The sequence below is a fragment of the Dermacentor andersoni genome, chromosome 7, assembly GCF_023375885.2.
Source record: "Dermacentor andersoni chromosome 7, qqDerAnde1_hic_scaffold, whole genome shotgun sequence".
Classification (NCBI taxonomy): domain Eukaryota; kingdom Metazoa; phylum Arthropoda; class Arachnida; order Ixodida; family Ixodidae; genus Dermacentor; species Dermacentor andersoni.
This window is the reverse complement of record NC_092820.1, coordinates 138,992,130-139,010,347: the sequence shown is the minus strand read 5'-3', so window position 1 is coordinate 139,010,347 and position 18,218 is coordinate 138,992,130. Positions and strand designations below refer to the sequence as shown.

At 43.5% G+C, this 18,218-nt stretch overlaps 1 pseudogene; it reads left to right on the top strand.

The window, feature by feature from the left end:
* The first annotated feature begins 17,760 nt into the window (after window positions 1-17,760).
* On the top strand, window positions 17,761-17,941 carry LOC126535033 (U2 spliceosomal RNA; annotated as a pseudogene).
* The last annotated feature ends 277 nt before the right edge of the window (window positions 17,942-18,218 follow it).

Sequence of the window (18,218 nt, the reverse complement as noted above, 5' to 3'; positions counted from 1 at the left end):
TTATTTTTACTTTGTATTTCTTATAATGTAGATATTGTTGTTTCATGTAATGTTGTTTGGCAGGTGTATAACTGGTATAATTTTGGCTACAGCCTTGTTCATTTTATTGCTTCTTTGTTTTTTTTTGTGCTTGTCGGAATTAGCAGTATTTGGTTCTTATAGTCTCATGTCACATGATGTGTGCTTAATTTTGTTTTCAATCAATTTGTGGTGTACTGTTCATTTTTATCATTTGCCTATAACCCTCCACCCCCACGTTATGCCCCCAGCCGTGAGGGATTTTAGGGGTGTTTTGTATAAATAAAAAAATAAAAAGTCATGTCATGTAAGAATAAATTGTAGCGAACTGAACGTTTTCGGAAAATACACACACTAAGTATGCTGTAAAAGAATTGGTGGCGAAGTTTTCATTTCTCCTGTCTTGTCATTTCTCATTCGTTGTCTCCAGAGAGAACCGGATCCACCGTTCCCTGATATCACGCTGGTAAGTCGATTCAAGGGACACATTTGGGGGCTATCAGTTTTATTGATTTACGTGGAGCAGGTAGTGTATTGGTACATTTGCTTCCTGATAGCCCAATAATAGACAAGCAAATAATGCATAAACTACCCATAATGCCACACAATTGATTTTACTTGCCTAATTGGTCGAATATCGCGTTTTTGGGGTTCTTACCTAATACCGGCTGTCAAGCCCACATTGTAATTAACGTTGTCGTCATCCATTTGGAAGTGAGCTGATAAGGGAGGGGCACACGGCAAATTCCTTTACGTGCTGCCACAACTACACATGGCTTATTTGTAAATAGATGGTATTATCCCTTCGCTTCATCCAAACTTCCTAAAAGTGAACTAAAAATTTGCCACCGCAGAACTCCAGCCGAATGAGGTGCTTTAATTCCTTGAAAGCGTCTTTTCATGATAATTTTACAACTATGGATCGCCAAAGCACTCCTCATATGATGATGGAAATCAGCGTCGTGGCCTCCTTTCAGATTAGTGAGCCGTTTTCTTGGTGTGCGCATTTTCTCCACGATCTTACCTGCAGCCATGGTGAAAGCACTATGGCGTTGATAAGTTTTAGGCTTGCGTTCTTAACACGGGGTAAATACATTAATTGCATCAAATACATCATTGCATCAATTGATGTATTGCATCAAATACATCAAGGTGCAGCGGTGGCGTAGAAACAATGATTTCCCCAAGGCACAAAGAAACCCTTCGCTTCCAAATACGTCTTGACTTCAAGAGTGTTCGTATGGAGCTTAAAGAAGAAACTTTTAACTCCGCCTGGTACAGTCATTCTTTTCACACGTTTTAGAACTGACTGCCATGGACCTGCACAGTACAACGACCTGTACAACGGTACCGGAAGAAAGACCTCACACACGCCGGAAGCCGGAAACTATCGAACATGTTTTCTTAGATTGTTGGGAAGCCCTTTTCTTTTGGGACATTCTCCAACGCACGATTAAAAAAGACTTACCGGTTGATGCTTTCGGAATTAGATTTCTACCCGTCGAGAGTGAAGACGGGGTTCCTTTTGACATGATTATGATATTGGGCCTGCACAGTATTTGGCGATCCAGGATGGCGGTCAGCCACGCAGACATTGATGCCAGGCCGATAAGACAGTATTTTTGTGAATCTGTTAGCAGAGCTATTGAAGGATACAAGATACAAGACCCAGTGCCTGAGTGGCTTCCAAGAATGGAAGCTTTGCTACACATGCGTGAATTTTAATCTCATCACGTAACCCCAAGTGAGGGTGACGTATTTTTAGCATACGTGTTGTGTTCTTCGCGCGGACTGATTTTGTAAACTGACGTGTTGAAGTCGGCAATAAAGAAAAAAAAAGCAGCGGTGGCGTAGAGGTACAACACCCGCCTCGCGTGCAAGAGGTCCGTGGTTCGAATCACGGTTCCGCGCAATTTTCCACCGGATTAAAAAAAAAATCCGCGTGTTGATAAAATTGCATAAACAGGCCTGGAGTGTGGCCTGATCCCGGTGACCAGAACCGGTAACGCACTCCCTCACCAGAGCAGGATTGGCCACCCTGGTGCAGTACTTGGCCACAACCTCCTATATGAACACAACAATCAAACCCCGGTCCTCAGTCCCCAGCAGCTGCGAAGCAACGGACCACGGTGGCGGTCAGACCTGCGACGCTGCAGAGGGTGCTAAGAATCCCTGGCTCCGGACAGGCCGCCATTGGAATATCAACCTGGCAACGTTTAACGCTAGAACGTTATCTAGTGAGGCGAGTCTAGCAGTGCTATTGGAAGAATTAGAGGGCAGTAAGTGGGATATAATAGGGCTCAGTGAAGTTAGGAGGCCAAAAGAAGCATATACAGTGCTCAGAAGCGGGCACGTCCTGTGCTACCGGGGCTTAGCTGAGAGACGAGAACTAGCAGTCGGATCCCTGATTAATAAGGACATAGCTGGTAACATACAGGAATTCTATAGCATTAACGAGAGGGTGGCATGTCTTGTTGTGAAACTTAATAAGAGGTACAAAATGAAGGTTGTACAGGTCTACGCCCCTACATCTAGTCATGATGACCAGGAAGTCGAAAGCTTCTATGAAGACGTGGAATCGGCGATGGGTAAAGTCAAAACAAAATACAGTATACTTATGGGCGATTTCAATGCCAGGGTAGGCAAGAAGCAGGCCGGAGACAAGTCAGTGGGGGAATACGGCATAGGCACTAGGAATAGCAGGGGAGAGTTATTAGTAGAGTTTGCGGAACAGAATAATATGCGGATAATGAATACCTTCTTCCGCAAGCGGGATAGCCGAAAGTGGACGTGGAGGAGCCCGAACGGCGATACTAGAAATGAAATAGACTTCATACTCTGCGCTAACCCTGGCATCATACAAGATGTGGACGTGCTCGGTAAGGTGCGCTGCAGTGACCACAGGATGGTAAGAACTCGAATTAGCCTAGACTTGTGGAGGGAACGGAAGAAACTGGTACATAAGAAGCCGATCAATGAGTTAGCGGTAAGAGGGAAAATAGAGGAGTTCCAGATCAAGCTACAGAACAGGTATTCGGCTTTAACTCCGGAAGAGGACCTTAGTGTTGAAGCAATGAACGACAATCTTGTGGGCATCATTAAGGAGTGTGCAATAGAAGTCGGCGGTAACTCTGTTAGACAGGATACCAGTAAGCTATCGCAGGAGACGAAAGATCTGATCAAGAAACGCCAATGTATGAAAGCCTCTAACCCTACAGCTAGAATAGAACTGGCAGAACTTTCGAAGTTAATCAACAAGCGTAAGACAGCTGACATAAGGAAGTATAATATCGATAGAATTGAACAAGCTCTCAGGAACGGAGGAAGCCTAAAAGCAGGGAACAGCAGTTTACAATAGGTAGTGAGGCACTGGAAGTGGTAAGGGAATACATCTACTTAGGACAGGTAGTGACTGCTGATCCGGATCATGAGAGTGAAATAATCCGAAGAATAAGAATGGGCTGGGGTGCGTTTGGCCGGCATTCTGAGATCATGAACAGCAGGTTGCCATTATCCCTCAAGAGAAAAGTTTATAACAGCTGTGTCTTACCAGTACTCACGTACGGGGCAGAAACCTGGAGGCTTACGAAGAGGGTTCTACTTAAATTGAGGACGACACAACGAGCTATGGAAAGAAGAATGATAGGTGTAACATTAAGGGATAAGAAAAGAGCAGATTGGGTGAGGGAACAAACGCGCGTTAATGACATCTTAGTTGAAATCAAGAAAAAGAAATGGGCCTGGGCAGGTCATGTAATGAGGAGGGAAGATAACCGATGGTCATTAAGGGTTACGGACTGGATTCCGAGGGAAGGGAAGCGTAGCAGGGGGCGACAGAAAGTTAGGTGGGCAGATGAGATTAGGAAGTTTGGAGGGTCAACATGGCCACAATTAGTACATGACAGGGGCAGTTGGAGAAGTATGGGAGAGGCCTTTGCCCTGCAGTGGGCGTAACCAGGCTGATGATGATGATGATGATGATGAATACATCAATTAGAAATTTGGCATTTCATGGACCCATTATTAGGAAGAATACTACAACGCAGTTTATTTATTTATTTATTTATTTAGCCAATATTGCTAGCCTGAAAACGCCGTGAGCAGAAGTGAAGTACAAGATGCATAAATGCAGAATACAGACATTACATGTGTTGCCCCCCCCCCCCCCCTCCCATAACGTCGCTTGTGCATAATATATATTTTGACGGAAGGATGAAACACGAGAGAGGAAGAAGATCGGAGACAGTGGCTGCTGCGTGTTGTTGGTGGTCAGCCATCTTAACTATTCCGCCTCATTCTGTAGATGTATATTGTAAATATAGTTGATCTACATATATATATATATATATATATATATATATACATACATGGTTTCGTGTAACAAACGAGATTTAAGTCACATCGGAAATATACAGGCTAAAACACACGCATACGAGGCAACAAAGCAAATTTTTGAATAAATACAAAAAAAGAACAAAAGAACTAGTGTCTTCTGTCTAATTAAATTATTGGCAGGTGTGCCTTCAGGGCTGAAGCGAAAGTAGCCGATGACGAGCGTTTCACAACGTCAGCTGGAAGCATGTTCCATTGTGGCACCGTTCATGTACAGATGAAATTTTTAAAGATATCGGTTCGACAATGAAATTCTCGCAGTTTTTTGCAGTAGTTTTTGTTTGGTGATAGATTGAATAAAATCGTCCTGTAATTTTCCTATTTTATTGTGATAGAGTAGATAGAGGTACTGCAACCAGTCAGCATGTCACCAAGACTAACGAATCCAGTTCAGCATTTTTCACGAAAGGTCTAGCAGAGGCGTACCAGATGTAGGTATCGCAAACAAATCTGACTGATTTTCTTTTAACACTTTCTGACTGGACGAAATATTCGTGCATGTACGGGTCCCACACTAATGACGCATATTCTATAAATGGTGCGATAAACGTTTTATATATCATCAGTTCAATGTCTTGTGGCGCCTGTCGCAGTGCTCGTCTTAGGTACCCCAGGTTTGCTTACTGCTTTTTTCTTGATGTAAGAAATATGCTCGCTCCACCGAAGATCCGAGGTAACTGTGACGCCTAAATACTTATAATGTTTTACTTTAGATAATTAGTTTCCATTCAAACAGCAGTTAAATTGTAACGATAAGTACTTTCTAGTGATTCTCAAAACAACTGTTTCTCCTGAGTTAATTTTCATTTGCCAGGTCTCACACCATTTTTCTATGTGATGAAGAGTTTGATTGAATTGGACCTTGTCGTGACGGTTATCAATCCAGTGGTAAATTATGCAGTCATCCGCAGATGACTTATTCTTGACAGATACTTGATTAACAATGTCATTTACAAATACCAAGAAAAAAAGCGGTCCTAGGGCCAACCCTAGTAGAACGCCTGACCCTACAGTTACAGGTGGCGAGCAGACACCTTCTGTTGATACACACTGTTGTCAGCAGTAAAAGTAGATGTCGATCCATGGCACTTGCCTATATTTCTTTAATATAGCCGTAACGTTCAACAAAATTTCAAAAACAGTCAAGGTATTATCGTAACATAACTTGCAACATGCTTCCCAGAAGCAATTTGCTAATAACAAATTATTAATTAAGGATTTGCTAGTTGCACCATAGTCCATCATCCCTCAAACGCCTCTGAAAACACAACGGTGTTAGGCGTAATGTCTAAACGACGTTATAGGATTTCGTTTTTTATATAGCGGTGAGCAGGAACCACCTACAGGGTTTCATGTGTGGCTCCTCCACCTCCTGTTCTGACGTTTTCCTATAGGTTTTGTGTTCACTGAGGATTTCAAAATGTTGAAAGGTAAAAACGAGAATGACTGGTAAGCCCACGCGCAAGCTTGTTTTTGTGTGATTTAAAAGGCGAAAAGGCAAGGTTGATCCTCGCACCATACGCAGTGTTTCTTATTCCCGGCTTTTACACTCGTCTGCTGTGACACGCTGTGGCAATTTTATGCTGCTTGCTCATTTTCACTTCACGCTCAAAAGTTCGCTTCGTGGATCTATGATGTAAGAAGCGAGGGTACCTTTTAGCCTAACATTATTTAACAACGTCTCTCAGGTCTCTTTTTCCGTCAGTCAGACACTTTCCAAAAAGCGTTGTATTCAATTCAATTCAGTTTATTTCGACATACATAGATGGTGTCCAGGAGGTGCGGCAAAAGGAGGTGACAATGCCTCCTGACAGGGCCTTCACCTCGGAATCACACATCATGACAGAGATCGGCATGACAAAATACTGCACTACATTAGGAGATGAAAGCAATCAATGGAAATTCAGAAATACAATGCTGTGTCACATGTGACAAATTATCCCGTTATTGACATTATACATTGATGACATCATTCTAACTCACGGAAACAATGATGTAGAGAATCATTCAAATTGCAATTGCTCAAGACAAATGAAAGGTACAATTCTACGCAAAAGAGGCAGGAGAAGAAAGCATCAGTTTCATGTTTTTGCTAAATTGAGGAAGTGTTTTGCAATCATTGATGCAGTTGATCACTAAAGGATAAGTGTTACAGAGTGTAACTATTTACTATTTACTATAAGTACCATTATTTGTACGTGACTTCGACCAAACCACAGATACAGTGCGCAAGTTATGGGTAAAGTCCCTGTTTAAATACTTAGTGCAGAAGGATGTAAAATCATGCCTAATGTTATGAAAAATAAGTACAGCCAATTAGAAACTGTAAAGTTGATAGTACGGCAGTACCTTAACTGCGTCGTACAGGGATCTTTCGGTAACAGGTGCGGAACGGAATACCGTCTTCAACGCCCTAAACTGAAGCGAGAAAAGGCGGTCTGAATCTGATTTGTTTGCATGTGCCCCAAACTGACTGACAGTACATAAAATAGGAGTGAACTACGGAAAATAAATCTGCTTTCTCAAACGCAGAGGTAAAAGATATTTTACTCGTTGAAACAAACCGATAGACCTAGATGCTTTCAAACGAACCTTACGCATTATGCGAAAGACGTGGAATTCTTCCCCACCTGGGGCAAGTTCTTGTTTCATCTACTTTTGTTTCCATGAATTTATCATTTCTCTATTTCAGTGATTAAGCACAAGTAATTTCCCCTGTGTTGTCCTTGGTGTCTTTCTTGCTTGGCTTCTTAGGAGAGAACTGTGAGCGAAACTTGAAGTTTGTTATCAGCTACAATGACACTCAGCCAATGCGAAATTTTAGAACGAGTCTCGCAATCGTGCTTAATTTCGAAAGCTGAGTAAACTTTTTTCTCGCTCGGCTCGATGTTCTGTGACAGAGTCACGAGACCTTATTCCTACCCGGGAGGGCTGTTAGTATACCAATTCTTTTAAAGAAAAAGGAAAATCCGGAAATTTACGTGTGAAAACCCTGATATGAAAATGAGGCACGCCTCAATGAAGTCCTCCCGATTGAATTTTGGCACCTGTTGTACCACCGATTGTACTACCTGTTTTACCACTATTTAACCCCCGTCGAAATGCGGCTGCCGCAACCGGGATCGAACCCGCGACCCCAAGCTTAGTTAATGCCGTAGTTAATTGGCTACCGCATCGGGTGGTGATACAGCGGATACGTTAAATACACAACGAGTGTTCCCTTGTTACTGTCAAAGTTTGATGGCGTCGAAGCGCAAACAACTACCGTCACCTTTGCATTGTGGGCACGGTAAAGGTAGCTTGTGGGTCAACATTATTGCGTACTCCCCCACTTCGGCGGTCCTCACAATCGCATGGTGCTTTCGAACGTAAAACTCCAGTATTACAGTATTCAATTATTCTTCTAATGCTGTCATTTGTAAAACTAAAATTAGAATATCAAATACCGACAGTAATTGGAGAGCGCCATGTTACGCGAAACGATGGCAGAGCTTCTGAAAACGCTTGAAAATGAAGCTGTTCTACAGCCGGAGTGAAAAGTGAAAAGGTGAAGTCCAACTAAAATATGCAAGAAATTGCAATATGCACACGGGAAAAGGAAATAGCATGTTTAGCATGTTAAGCCACATGCTCTTTCCTACACTGCGGAGGATTGTCAATTGGATCGAATGTTTGTGCTATACCCACACCTTTTTTCAATGACCGCACAACCAGCGCTGCGAGAATACACGATAGGAAATCACAGATTTGTTGGAATCAGCATGAACTCTATCGGTATGTCAAATACATGCTGCGAACCGGGGCAAATGCTGCTCCACGTGTTTTAGTGGATTAGGGGAGAAACGACAATCAACGACTGGGTTGCTATAGCATTCCTTGAATTGCGAGGGCATTTCAAGCCTCTGGCTTTGGGCGGCGTGGTGGCGTGTGGAGAAACATGTGGGAGGCACTCGACTGGGCATCACTTGAGACTCGCACGAACAGTCATCCATCGCTCTGCCCAGCCGCACAGCCACTATTCGCGCTCCTTCATTCTAGTATGATTTCAAAATTTTCGCGCGCGCCTCCATTCAAACTCTGTAAAACGTGATTTATTCAACCTAATTAACCGATTAAATCGAACAAATGAGAAGTGGACATCGCTGACGATTAATCGTGTTGCGGGATACTGTTAATCGATTAATGAAGTATACGTTCAACGGTATTACCAACCCTATTGTATTTAGTAGATAACCACAAGAACGCAAGCAACGTAAGCGCTCTTGGCCATTGTCAGAGACACTTACCTTGAGCCCACACTTTAGTTACTTCTTAATGCGTGTGCATATTCTCGCGACGTCAAAAAACTCGAGGGACCAACGAACTTGTGAGCAGAAGCAGTATAGAGAGCGGACTACTTTAATAGCGCACGCCAAATACTGCTGCTACTTATTCTTGATCTGCATGTTTTCTATAAGTACCGATATGTCTTCTTATCCTCGTTGTCGTTACCGCAGTATAGGCGCTGCAATATCTTAGTTTATGCGTCTCTTTGTATGCTAACCACGCCATGTGTAGTAGTACACTGGGCGTTAAGCCAACGATACAATTCTCGCATCAGTTGAATAACGTTTGTTTTTCGCACACCCACTCGCTAAAATGCGCAGATGCATAAAATCATCAAGAAACAAATTGGGCGGAGAAATTTAGCATTGATTTGTGTTAAACATATTCCGGTATGCACCCTATGACGCATATATCCAACAGCGAAATGAAGAGGGCTAAACGGGCAGTGAGTTTTATTGCTTCCGTTTGATCAACATACCTTCGATGCTTTTATTTCTTCACAGATGTACAAGAACCGTAAAGAGTTAATGACCTACGCAACTACCTCTACCAATAGGCTTGCGGAAATTGATCGTTCGCTAGAGGAAAGGTGTTTTCCTGATGTGGGGATTGAGGCCACAGATGATGGTTGTCAGTTTTGGAGAGGGTAAGGCTTTTGCACATGGTTATATTCTCCTTTCTTTATGAACAAACCAGATTTTTTTTCTTGTAGAAATTATAGGATGAATTGCACTGCAGAGTTTACAAAAGATGCAGAAAGCGGAAGATACGACGCAATGAATGCCTCCTGCCAATGTAAGTAAATCGCCGGTGGCAAATATTTTTGCGGCATGGTAACAAGCGCTGTATAACAAAAGGAGAGAAAACAGATGTCTTATGTAGACAACCAGCTTAAGAAGAAAGTACACAAGGAGTCACAAATGTTGCAAAATTATGTAGACAGTATGCGAAATATGTATTGCACACTGCATGTTTTGATAGCACTGTATTCAGAATACATCAATTTTATATTTGCGGCAGTGAAAGATCTGCCCGAAATATTCTATGCAAATTACAGTTTAAGAAGACGGGGACGTAAAACTAAAGCGAATAAATTTGGAGCGCATACATTTGTACGCGTAATTGCTTAAGACAAGCAACGGCCGCGATAAATTTCAACTAACGTGTTTACGATTTTTATGACATGGTCCTAAAGAAGATGTTTAGTGCGATCTCTAGGTAGTCTATATAGACTAATAATTGTCTTTATGCATTATGCACAATGTATACAAACTCACGCTTACCTATGCTTGCGTTTGCAGTTTGTTACACGCTTAGCCTAAGCGTGATACTTCTCCATGCTTACCGATCACGCTTTCAAGGAGTGATCACCAACCCCACTTCGCACTTAGCAGAAGTGACAGAGAGTCCTGTTCACAAGCTTATTGTGGCGTGATCATTGTCCACTCTTAGGGACGGCGCCTGGGAAACAGCGACTGTGGGGGGGGGAAGGAGGTTTGCGTCGGCATCACGCCCCATCGCACTTCCAGTACGTGCCTGGGAGGCTACAAAGAAGCAGCGGCCTTTGTCGCCTTGAGTTCCGTCTCCCAAGCGAGCTTTGCTCGCCAAGCTCTTCGCAGTCCCCTTCTTTCACTTCTCCTTCGCCGGCGCAAGCTGTGACAAACCAACGCACTAGGGCAGTGGCAGCAGGCCGGTGAAGTCAAAGCTCAATATGCTGCAGATAGATTGTGCAGGACTCCCGCCTGCGACACTGAAACAAGTTCCAGGGTTTTGCTAAGCCCTCGAACAATTCAATGAAACCAAGCAATGCAAAACGCAAACAAGCCCCTCGGTATCTCCTTGCACAAAATCACGAATGCCCTCTCAACCGTTCTCTGCGTCGCCGCGCATTCGAAGATAGCGAGCCGTGTGCAGCACAAGCACGTCTGGACAGCATTAGCCGCCATTAAAACCGTCATGCTATTGCACTCTTATTCCGATTGTTGGTCGAAAATACCTGATCAAGCTGTTTTTCACTGGCCTGTTTTTCTAAGAAAGGCGAATATTCGAAGTAGACAAGAAATATGAGAGAAAAATTTCTTGCAGGGCTAAATATTTTGTTCATACTATCTATTCGCGGAAAATAGGAAACAACGAACTGTTCATGTTTAAAAACAAAATTAACCGATCTAAAATATATTTCGATCGCTTCGAAAGCTTAAGACTTTCTACAAGCTTTATTTAAATGCAGAACGCAGTGAAAAGTTCTGTAATATGGTTTGCGCCATGAAATTTTGCTGATTGCTCCTGGCTTTATAATTCATTGCCCAAAGTCATGTAGTTGGCCGTTTTCTTTCGGATATATTATATTTTTTTTTTACAATAAAGGAATAGACACATCCCTAGTGCCTTTTCTAGGGATGTGTCTTCGCTGATGGCAATACTTTCCTGCTCATAGTCGAATATGAGCAGCCTTGTGTGCCCCCAGACAGAGTGGTCATTTAGTGGTATCTGAAAAAGAAAGCCTTAATAACCACAGTATAATGCCTTAGAGGTGAAAGCATCTTTTTCCGACTAAGAACGCTAATGAGCCTTTGCTTTTTCAGTGCTTTAGCATTTTCAGTTTGTTACTTGTAAAATACCTTACAAGGCCCCTACATGGAGCATCCAGTAAGGTGTTAATATAACCAAGTAAGCACATAAAAGTCGCAATCATATGACACTACGAAGTTGGCCGAAAACACCAGCCAGGTGCATAGCCCAAAAGTTAGAAACATATTAGCGACATACAGCTGTGTATAAGAACAATAAAAAAGACAACTCGATGAGTGTGTAAAAAAGTGCAAGCAAAAAAGTGCAAGCAAAAAAGTTAGAAAAATAAAACCAAAAAGTGAGTCTGATAGCATGTGTTAACAGGGGTTAAGCGAGCTGAATGAATGCCTGAACTTTACGCGGTCGGTGTCCGCAATTATGTTACTGGCGGGGGGAAGGGGGGAAGGGGCGTTCCAGAGACGAATGGCATGTAGCATTGCATACGCGGTAAATGCTTCAGATTTACCGTACATACGCGTGAAGCTAAGGATATCCTGTAATCTGTAAAACATGTGCGACGTCGTTTCTGGGCGAAGGGAGCGTTGGCTATTGTAGTGGACGTAATTCCGACATGTCTGCAACTGGCCTCTCTTGGAAGTTTGGAAGTTTTTAGGAAGTAGGCAATATAGGAAAGAGGTTCAACAATAATGAGAGCATTCTTCCAAAGCCAGCGTCGCAGGTTCGCTTTTAAAGCTACGTTCAGAAAGCGCAGAAAATTTCAGTATTGTTGATAGGACCAGGATACACTTTTTCAATTTTGGTTCGTTTTCATCAATGCGATAAGGTTTACTTCAAACCTGAGCTTGCTTTCAAATTCGACATTGGAAACAATGGAACAGTGTGCAAAACGCACGTAGGTCAGACACGCAGCTGCCCCTTTTTTATGTCCATCATGCTCTCGACGAAAATGAAGTTTAAAAACTCGAGCAAAACTGGCAGAGCATTCGAAGAAACCGTTTTGCTGTCCAAGCAAAAGTGTGCTGTGAATAAATAGTTACGCCTAATTTCCAGGGCAATCGCGATGCAAATTTTGACAAGAATGACATTCTTTGTGAACGTGTCTCTACGGGCTCAAAAAAGAAAAAAAAACCGATTGCCTTTACTTGTTGTAATGTACATTTTACGAAAGTAACTGTAAACCTGAGAAATATTTACTGCAGGTTGTTCATCGAAAAAGACCTGTATATGATTTTCGAATATGAGTTCTTTAAATTCCTTTTTCGATCCCAAGCGCGTATTGTCAAATACGCCTGTATCCTTGCTTTGCTGTCGCCAGCTATGAAGGCTATCACCAAATGGGTTTTGGGGTCCTCAAAGCAAATAAATACCCTCCTTACCAGTTATATCTTTAGTAAATACGTGGGAATTGTGTGCAGTTCGTCTTGACGTAGCAGTAATAAAGGTGCCTTCATCAGCATATTAATATCTCCGCTCTCGAAGCAGCTTCTCCTGCTATGGTCTGTAAAAAAGAAAAAGAAAGAAAAAGGAGCGTTTCTGACTGAGATGTGCCATAATTTACGTCACTATCACTGGCTATAAATCCAAGAAAAAATTGTTTTTGTTTTTCGGCATGTATAACCGATTTGCACGTAAATAACGTGACATGAGATGTAACGCAATGGGGGACTATTGGGCAACCAGAAAGAGAAAAGAATATACTACTATTTTAACACGAACCTCTTTCACAGACAAACAGCAAAAGACGCTTAAATGCGGATGCCCGCAGTGTGTTAGTCGTTGCTACTGCGAATTGATGTCGTAAAATGAAGTGAACGGACGAGAGCTGACACGTTTATCAGTGTCGGCGAGAACAGCGTCATCTTCCGGGACCCAAGACCAAGCTCATAGACCAACGTGATTAATAAGTGCCCGTGATACAACGAAACACAGCAAAGCCTTTCACAGCACCTATGGTGGCGCATCGCGGGACCTCGAAGACTGCTCGCGTTACGAACCTGCGCAACACAGGTCATTTCGCTCAAGGCTGCAATTAGTACACCGTAATCACATGGATGAGCCACTAATAGCTTTCAACATCATCAGAAAAAACACGGTACAAAAGGCAGAGTGACAACTCCGAGCTCCTCCCTCTCGTTAGAGGCGAAGCCGCAGCGGACACAGAGAACAGTCGTCACTTACAACGCATACATAGACGAGGGACAAAAAAATGTAGGTAGGTATGTATGCGTCTACGTATGTGCTGTAAGTGACGACTGATACCACGGAATACCAACTAGCCCGTACCCAAACGTTGCTACAGAGAACAGTGTCGGCAGGTGAATGTGGACTGAAAAAAATTAGGAAGCCAGAAGCACATAATATTTGCGTCGTGAACCAGAATGTATCGCGAGGCGCGTTTCAACTTTAGAAATTTAAAAGTAGCCTCGCGTTTTGATTGTGGGAATGTGGCATACTTTACGAAAATAAACAGAACAATTCACAGGAATTCAACAGTCCAGTGCTAATTAAAGCTTATTGGAAGAGCACGAGGCTTGCTACTCTTACGTGGAAAAGAAGCTGCTGCCCGCGATGAAGGTTCTCGCTTTCCATTAAAATGTATAATTAAGGCAAACTTTACATGACGCGTGATACAAGCAGACAAGGCATTTTAAGGCACATTAACAGTTAGCCGCCAATAAATAGGAGGGAACCACGAGTAATGTTCTTATCCATATATTTTAATCGTCCCCAAATGGCTGGTGAGAGGTCACATTATATGCACCGTCCATATGAAAATACTGTTCGTGAGGCGCCAGCCGCCGGTGGATTTTCTTTCGTAAAGTCGGCACAGTCGCACTTTTTACAAATGCACCACCCGCATTGTACGGCAAAAATGCCTGTAAAAATGGGCACGGCGGTGCACACCAACTATGAAAATTACATTGAAAGCTCTGTGCGGCAATGAGCGAACGTCTTGACCGTCCACCAGAGAATCCACAACAAAAATGGCCCAGAGCAGTCTTCGAACCACAGCGTTCTTCAGCGTCCGCAAAATTTGTATTATCTTCACGACGATGAGAAGGCGCCGAGTATTGCACTGCCTCGTGAACGCTACGTGCAGATCACGTGATATATCACATGTAAAGGCGTTGATCACAACCCATCGTTTAAGACTGACCGTCAGAGCAAGGCACGTACTCCCAGCACGAACGCCATTCCCAGAGCAAGAACGCTAGAGAGTTTAACCCACCAGAAAGCCCTGGAGAGGAGGGCCCACTGTAGCATCCCTCTTCTTCACTACAAATACCTTCGGGAAAGAAAAAGGCGCCGTTCGGCGAATTAACAGTTCCTTTCTATGAATGGACTAAAGCATGGCTTGAGGCACTCGATGATCACAATGTGTCGTCGAAGACGGCGCATCTCCGAAGACGGTTCAACGAGTTCGGTCAAGTTGTTGGCTGTGGATGCGCATTCGACGAAATGGTAGGGACCATCGTACTTGAGCAGTAGTTTCGAAGAGAGACAAGGTGCAGCGGAAGGAGCCGAGAGCGACACAAACGTTCCAGGAAGGAAGGTAGGAGCAAAAGTGGTGTCCCCGCGAGTGTTCTTCTGGCACTCTTGGTCGTTGAAAGTAATGGCCGGAGTGAGATCGCGGCATTCTTCAGGATGTCTTGCCATGGCAGAAATAGGTGAGCATTGAAATGTATCCAGCCGGTACGGTTTAATTGTGTCCATGTTGGGCGACGGGGGCAGATTGTACAGTAAAAAAAGGGTTCAAATTTAGTGGTGCTCTGAGTAGCGGTGTTGTACGCGTACGTAACGAAGGCCAGAGTGTCGCCCCAATTTTTGTGGAAATAGCATGACAAGCATATCAGCGGGCGCACGATTGAAGCGTTCCGTAAGGCCATTGGTTTGAGGATGGTACGCCCTGGTTGTCCGATGAACAAAGCGGTACTCTTTAAGGCTGGCTTCAACTACTTCGGATAGGAAGACACGGCCGCAATCATGGAGCAGTTCCCGAAGTAGCCTGTGACGCAGGATGAATCGAAGAAGCAGGAAGGTGGCCACATCGCGAGCAGTAGCTGCCCGTAGGGCAGCAGTTTCGGCGTATCGCGTGAGGTGGTCGACGGTCACAATGGCACAGCGGTTTCTGGCCGGTGTCAGGGGAAAGGGCACAAACAAATTGATGCCGTCGTGCCCAAATGGCAGGATAGGGCAAGGAAAAAGTGGCAAAATGGCTGGCGAGAACCGAGGTGACTTCTTGCGCTGACAATCTGGGCTAGAGTAAACCAACACATGCTTACAGACTAGCTCAGTTAAAAACCCTTTCACACAGTTCCCCTATACGTATTTTTATTTGCGTGAGGGACACTTCTCGCGCGAGCGCTCCCTGGCATGTGAAGTGCGTTATTTGCGTCTGTCATACATATGCGGCTCGCTCAGACTCGCGCAAGAGCGAACCATGGCACGCAGTCTTGCCCTCACGCTTACATAAAGAATGTCATGCTTACTTGCGGTCATGTGGTCCTTGAAACGTTATCCACGCCTCATATACATGCGCGTCAAGCTTAGAGTTACAGTTTAGCGTTAGATTAAATGTGAGATCTTTTAGAATGTATCCTCATATTCCATTCAGAAATTTTATTTGCTACATAGTCCCACAAAACAATCCTGAAAAATGGGGCTACAAATCACTGCCTAACGCAAGGCAGTTGCTAAGCGGGTTCTTGTACGTACGAAAGTGTAGCTACGTAATTCCCTGCTTCGTATGCTGCGGTCAAGTTGTCGTCGGCGCGGCAGCTAAGGCAACAGCAATCTTCACCAGCAAGCGTATGCGGGGAGCGTTAGGTGATTCCCATCGCATGTAGGCGCAGAACTGCCTTATCATCATTTATACGGTTCGGATGCTTGTTTTGAGCTTGCGCGGTATTGAAACCTAGGTTGTCATGTATTTTGTATGCGTCATCCCAAAGAAAGAATGCACAGTTCGCATAACTTCCCTGAGTGCTCATAGCCAGAAACTTGCTGGGGTATGAGCCATTGCATTTGGAATGAGTCCTTGACGATGGTAGTTTTCTGTCGAGATTCCGTCACGATAAAATCCCGGAGTCCCAGCTATAGACAGATTCGCTGTAATATTGCGCACGTATTTTATAATTTTTCAGAGTGCCTCCGAGGGGAAAGATTAGAATTAGAAGCAGCTGCTCTTTGAAGTTTACAAGCAATGCTTGTTTACTTCGGGGATGGATGTATGCCAATAATTTGGCATGTGGTGGTAGTAATTGAATTTGGCGTGCATTACAAATAATAGCTACTTAATATGTACGAAGCTTTTTAATTTATTGTTCGAGGTAGCGCTTCTATGTCACTTCGCCCAGGCTTTGCGGAAAGGTGGACCTTATGTCGATACAAAATTAAAATGCAATCGTAGATAAGCAACAACAATAACCAAATTTTTATTACTCACTTTACTGTACATTTTGCTATCCCGACTTAAGCCACGCAACGATAAAGCTTTCTCCGCTTGACAGAAATACCAACACTAGTACAGCTGTCGCGATAACCAACTACAAAACGTTCGACAAAGTAGTTCGGTGTTTCCGAAAGTTTTCACATAGTAATTTTCCAAACCTGAGAATCAAGGCATTGTTAGCATATGTTAGGAATAGATGTCTAAAAATTGGTGCTTGTCTGGCTTGTTTTTATAATAAATCTTCACACAATACAACATAATAAACTTGCAATAGCAATATGTTCCAAATGAGAATTTAATGAATCCTTTGAAAATTATTCACAGAATATTCATCATTCTGCGCTTTTTTAAGTTTTCCAGTGCAGATTACCTCCAGCTTACCACAAACATCGCATAGATATAGTGATTTGTGCTATCTGGTAGGGGTAATAAAAATCGTATTTTCAAAATAAAAAAGTCAGTGCATTCCACTCTGTTAAAGTTGGATGACCAGCAAAGCTTAGTATGTGGGACCCTCAATGACAAACTGCCAATTGCCATGTCTCAAACGCCTTTTTCACATAAATGTAAGGCGAGGCAGCTCTCGTCGCTTGTCCATGATGTTGAGACTCGGAGGATGATGATGCACTGGGGTGTCAACATTGTCATGTGTTGTTGAAAAACGCGGCACGCTACCTTTCCATAAGGAATCCCGGTACGTGGTAAAGACACGGACGTTACCGCACTGCGAGGGCACACACCAATGTTATTGTGCGTTGGTCAATATCCCGTGGTGGAATAATGGTTATAAGGACACTCGAAAACTACAAGCGGTCACACACAATACAGGCCACACAAAACTGGTTCCCCAAAAACTCTCTCTGAATCCCGGCCCTTGCTTCGGCGAAACTTTTCTTGTTTGCGGGATTCGCGCCACATGAATGGTTTGCGTTTGCTTTCCTTTCGCGATATTGGCCGGCAGCCCGCTTACGACACCGCTACCACGGGAGAACGGAAGAAAAGGCAAATAGATACGCAACGAGAGCACGGTGGGAACGTAGATACGGCCGATACGGGTCATAGTGTAGCATCTGTTCTTATCAGCCCACATGTGATACGGGTTGTGCTTGGACCTAAGGTATTAGACTTATTTTTGCTTGTTGGCGCAGTGCTTAAAGCCTGCTTAACCTCAGTCGCGGCTGGGCCCGTTATTGCACTGTCTTCGGGATCGGTCCTCACAGCTCGATAGACGCATGCAATTTTTTTCCAGAACCTTGCCTTATACAGGTTGGCTATATAATGGAAACACTTTATTAAAGAGCGATTGCGTTGACTTTCAAATCAAGACATTTATGCCGTGTGAAAATTTGTCCTGAAGAAAATTTATTAGAAGCAATAAATTGGCCTAACATACTTTTGTCTGAAAACAAAAGCTCGAAAACTTTCTCCTGCTGTTCCCACCACATCGCTTGCCGTCTCAAAGATATCGTTACGGTGAGTTGCGAAGAAATGGTTTCAT